We start from the raw sequence: 5,221 nt of genomic DNA, 5'->3' as shown, positions 1-5,221 counted from the left end.
GGCTTGCAGGGAATGGACATAGTACCTCCTAGACTTTTTTTTTTAGTTATGCAGTTTTGGTGCTGGGTTAGTTATCTATCTAATTTTGTTTTGTTTTGTCTGAAATGGAGTTTCGCTCTTGTTGCCCAGGCTGGAGTGCAATGGTGCGATCTCAGCTCACTGCAACCTCCGCCTCCAGGGTTCAAGAGATTCTCCGGCGGACAGCGGAGATCACACCACTGCCCTCCAGCCTGGGCAACAGAGCAAGACTCCATCTAAAAAAAAAAAAGAGAGAGAGATTCTCCCACCTCAGCCTCCCAAGTAGCTAGGACTACAGGCCACCACCACCACGCCCAGCTAATTTTTGTATTTTTAGTAGAGATGGGGTTTCACCATATTGGCCAGGCTGGTTTCAAACTCCTGACCTCAGGTGATCCACCTGCCTCAGCCTCCCAAAGTGCTGCGATTACAGGCGTGAGCCACCGCGCCTGGCCTTAATTTTTTAATTCTATAATTACCACAAACCCCTTAGTATTAAGCTCCGAGACATATTTTTGTCATACCTTTATTGCTTATCATAATTTTCTATCTTTAGATGTTAAGTATTTGTTGAAAATCCCATGAAAAGTTTTCAGAAATTAGATTGGATTTCTTGTTTATTATACATCCCTTGACTATTTTGTAATCGTGTGTATTTGCGGAGGTCACATGTAAACAAATTTAAAGTGACTCTACTTTGTGAAAACGTGCAACCTCGTGTAGGTACTCAGTAAATTAGTAAATTCTTATTAACGTTAGCCCCCCAGCCTGGCTATAGAGTGTGCATGCTGAGCCCGAAGCAGAGAGCTCTGTCATCGCTGCATTCATCACCACCACACCAGGAGGCCTGAGAAGCTTCTAGCACTGTTTGCACCTTCCCCACCACATCACCCCTCCCTGCCTTCCTCAGTCTTCCTTCTGATGAGAAGACCCTTTCCTTCTTTCTCTGCCTGTCAGAATGCTGCTCACTCTTCAAACCCTAGCTCATATGAAAGTGTCTGGTGTGAGCCCACTTTTTTCGAATTGATTCTGTATCTTTGATACAACTGTATGAGGGTTCTTCAGAGAAACAACCAATAGAGGGGAGAGATGTAAGAAATTGGTTTAAAGGTTGAAATGCTAATCTCATCCAAAAACTCCCTTAGAGACACACCCAGAAATAATGCTTAACCATGTATCTGAGCACCTCGTGGTATGTCAAGTTGACATACAAAATTAACCATCGCAGCAGCCATACATTTAAACATATTTGTACTAGAGAACTTACCTGATTCTACCTGCACTTCAGATGCTTAAGACATGTCTGTTTTCTCCACTTTCCCCAACCAGATTGTGAGTCACTTTCATCTAAGTTCTTGGTTTTTTTGTTTGTTTTTGAGACGGAGTCTCGTTCTGTCACCAGGCTGGAGTGCAGTGGTGTGACCTTGGCTCACTGCAACCTCCACCTCCCGGGTTCAAGCGATTCTCCTGCCTCAGCCTCCCGAGTAGCTGGGACCACAGGTGTGTGCCACCATGCCCGACCCTGGTCTTGTTTTTTCCTTCTTTGAATCCCGTAGGGCCTCAGTGCTGTGCAGCACATAGTTAAAACTGAAAAACATTTCTTGAATAAAACTAGTTAACGTTTTTATTCTTTACTTCAAGGTGTATCTCCATGAATAACCTCAATGATCCCCCAAACTGGAATATCCGGCCTAATTCCAGGGCGGATGGTGGTGATGGAAGCAGATGGAATTATGCCCTGTTGGGTCCAAAGCTGGGACTGGCTGCTTTTCGTAAGTCATGGTTTTCTTAAAATTCATGTTTTCCAGGCTGAGAGTGTGGAGCCCCGGTGAGGGAGGCAGCATGATGTGGGAGCCTGAAGGCCGTGACTTTGGGACCTGTCAGGGACAGCCGAGTTTTATCCCATGCAGTGAACCGTGGGCAAATCAGTTAACCTCTGAACCTCAGTTTTCCTGTTCACAGGAGATGGAGAATCATACTTAACCTCAGCACATTGCGAGGATTAAGTCAGCCAAGGCGTTTAGAAGCATTTTGTGTGGGGTGGGTTTTAATAACTAAGTTCTCTCTCAAGGCTTTGCAGCTCTCAAGTCAGGGGGGCGGTTCCTTGTTTCAGGTGCCCTCATAAGGACTGATGGGGGAAAAGAACGGGTGTAAAGGAAACCAGTAGGCTGGGTGTGGTGGCTCACACCTGTAATCCCAGCACTCTGCGAGGCCCAGGTGGGCAGATCGCATCACCAGCCTGAGTAACACAGCAAAACCCCATCTCTACAAAAAGTAGAAAAATTAGCCAGTCGTGGCCATGCACACCTGTAGTCCCAGCTCCTCAGGAGGCTGAGGTGGGGAGATCAGTGGAGCTGGGAGGTCGAGGCTGCAGTGAATGGAGATGGCACCACTTGCCCTCCAGCCTGGGCAACAGGGTTTTAAAAAAAAAAAAAAAAAGAAAGAAAACCAGTTTTGGAAAACCAGTGATGTTTAATGTATAGGAAATCAATCTTTGGGAGACTTCATCCAGGAAATCTCTGCTTGGCCTGACCAGAAATTCTCTCTAGTTTAGATTGACTTGGCACCACGTTGGGGACCTGTCAGTCACATGCAGACTTATATCCCCACCACACAATCAATTCACTGATGCAGAGGAGTGCGTTTTGTGTTTCTTCAGGTTCCATGGTTCTGGGCTGGCATTTAGGAACATGAGAGACTGAGTAATTGAATGGAAGAAAGGCAAAACTGCCCTCTAGCTGTAGCGATACATTTTACTTAGAGGCTTTTTATCTGCTTCTGTTGGCGTGTTTCCTAAACAAAGGAATGAACACACAAGATAACACAAGACAAGACAAACATGGTGGCCGCCTCGAATGGCGGGCTCTGCTTTATTTTATTTATACAGTTTGTGGAATGTTGCCAAGTTACAAGACACATTGTTGTTTTTCTGACCTTTCCCTGACTTTCTGGATTTTCAAGATGTTTACACATAAACAAGCCCCCAGGGTCTGCTGTTTGCAGCTGGCTCCTTTGTCCTCCCTGTTTACAGGGAAGGAACGCCCTGCTTCGTTTGCAAGAGCAGGACTTACCGGGAACGCGTTTGCCAGCACATAGTCCTCTACATGCTTCCATGTCTCAGGTCAGGAGTTTTGCTGTAGAGGAAGAGGAGGCTGGTAAGAGCAGGTGGTTTTTATGACTCAGTGATCTGCACGGTGCTTGCTTCTTGGTGAAAGACAGGGCAGGTCCACATCCAATGCTGAGGGGCTGCCATGTGAAAAGCTCACTTGCCTGCAGGCTTGGAAAAAAAACACTTAACACTTGGAGAGGCTACTGTTGCCTGTGGCTAGGGTGAGTGGATTGGAAGGTTAAAAATTACTCTTACTAATGTAATAATTAATTGGCTTTGAGGCCGGGAGAGGCCCTGAAGTGACTCATTTTCCATTTGTTTTTCAGACTCATCTCCAGCTTTTATAGCCTTTCATGATAACTTTCACTTTTGAAATTCTTACCTCCCCTTCTTGGACTTTTGAAGTGATGCTTTCTGTCCCTGAAAAGGGTTGAAGAATATTTTATTTTTTTCTTCTTAGTTTTTTGCTGAGGTAGTGTGGTGAGAGATAATTGTTAACTTGACATTCTTGTAAGGATTCTCCAAAGGTGTGTTATGGTGTGTTTGAGGTTCTGTTGCACACAGGAGCGTTAACCAGCCCCTAGTGTAGTCTAGAAGAAGAGGCAGACGTATGAATACTTCATAAGTGCTATTGATTGATTTATTGATGAGAAGCCAGTTTGTCCTGATCACTTATTTCATTTACTAGATTTTTTTTGGTTTTTTTTGTTTGTTTGTTTTGTTTTTTGAGACGGAGCCTTGTTCTGTCGCCAGGTTGGAGTGCAGTGGCGCAATCTCGGCTCACTGCAACCTCCGACTCCCTGGTTCAAGTGATTCTCCTACGTCAGCCTCCTGAGTAGCTGGGATTACAGGCACCCACCACCATGCCTGGCTAATTTTTGTATTTTTAGTCGAGATGGGTTTTCACCATGTTGGCCAGGATTGTCTTCATCTCCTGACCTCGTGATCTGCCCACCTCGGCCTCCCAAAGTGCTGGGATTACAGGTGTGAGCCACTGTGCCCAGGCCATTTACTAGATTTTTACTTAACATAACATAGAAATGTGTGTAATTGTGCTTGCCTGAAAGAGCAGTCCCTGGAGAAATTCTTACCCTGAGTAGCTCCCCTGGGAGACTATTCAGTATTTCAGTGCTCCAGTGGGCTTCTCTCTCTTCACACCTCCTCTGTCATTCTGCTTTCCCCCCTTTTCTTTCAGTCTTCCTGATTCCCCTTTCCCCATCTCTCTCCTCTCAGTCTTCCTGATTCCCCTTTCCCCATCTCTTTCCTCTCGGTCTTCCTGATTCCCCTTTCCCCATCTCTGTCTCCGTGCTTTTCCCATCTCTCCATGCTTTCTCCCCTCTAGCGTTCCTGTACCTCCCGTTTCCTCTCCTGACCTAGAAAACACATAGTCTTAGAGCTGAAAGGGACTGATTGAGTTCACTGCTCACTGAGAGAAATGAATCTGAGACAGGTCTCAGATTTTTTAGAAAGTTCATTTTGCCAGTTTAAGGATGCGCCCGTGATGCCTCCACAGGAGGTCCTGACAACACGGGCCCAAGGTGGTCGGGGCCCAGCTTGCTTTTACACACTTTAGGGAGGCATGAGACATCGATCAATATGTGTAAGATGTCCATTGGTTCAGTCAGCCCAGAAAGGTGAGACAACTTGAAAAGAAGGTCAGACAGGGGACTTCCAGGTCATAGGCAGGTAAGAGACAAACGGTTTCATTCTTCTGAGTTGCAGGTTACCCTCTCCCAATGAGGCACTCAGATACACATTTCTCTCGGTGAGCAGACAGGTGACTTTGGACAGAATGGGAGGCGGGTTTGCCCTCAGCAGCCCCAGCTTGACTTTTCCCTTTAGCTTAGTGATTTTGGGTCCCCAAGGTTGACTTTCCTTTCACAAGGTCTAACATGTTTTCCTATGAGCATTAGTTATTCATTGTGTATTTTATTGCACAAATGCGGCAGATTTTTTTTAAATCATCAACTCAGACACTTTACCACACACGGGCTCCTCAGGGAACTCAGGGAATCCTCACAAGACTAAAACACCCGCATGGACGGAAGGTGAGGGAAGAAGCCCCAGGGCCGCCCTGGGAAACCTTGAGACACA

General features: G+C 46.0%; 1 long non-coding RNA gene across 1 annotated transcript; it reads right to left on the bottom strand.

Annotated features, from left to right (window-relative positions):
* Positions 1–1,389: 1,389 nt before the first annotated feature.
* On the bottom strand, positions 1,390–3,717 carry LOC105531489. Its single transcript, XR_001004817.1, has 3 exons — positions 3,510–3,717; positions 3,123–3,152; positions 1,390–2,790 (listed from the first exon to the last, which is right to left on the bottom strand). It is a non-coding gene; the product is annotated as an uncharacterized LOC105531489 (long non-coding RNA).
* Between the last annotated feature and the right edge of the window lie 1,504 nt (positions 3,718–5,221).

This window comes from Mandrillus leucophaeus, unplaced genomic scaffold (genome assembly GCF_000951045.1).
Source record: "Mandrillus leucophaeus isolate KB7577 unplaced genomic scaffold, Mleu.le_1.0 Scaffold89, whole genome shotgun sequence".
Taxonomy (NCBI): domain Eukaryota; kingdom Metazoa; phylum Chordata; class Mammalia; order Primates; family Cercopithecidae; genus Mandrillus; species Mandrillus leucophaeus.
Note: the sequence above shows the minus strand (reverse complement) of the source record. Positions and strands in the feature narration are given on the sequence as shown.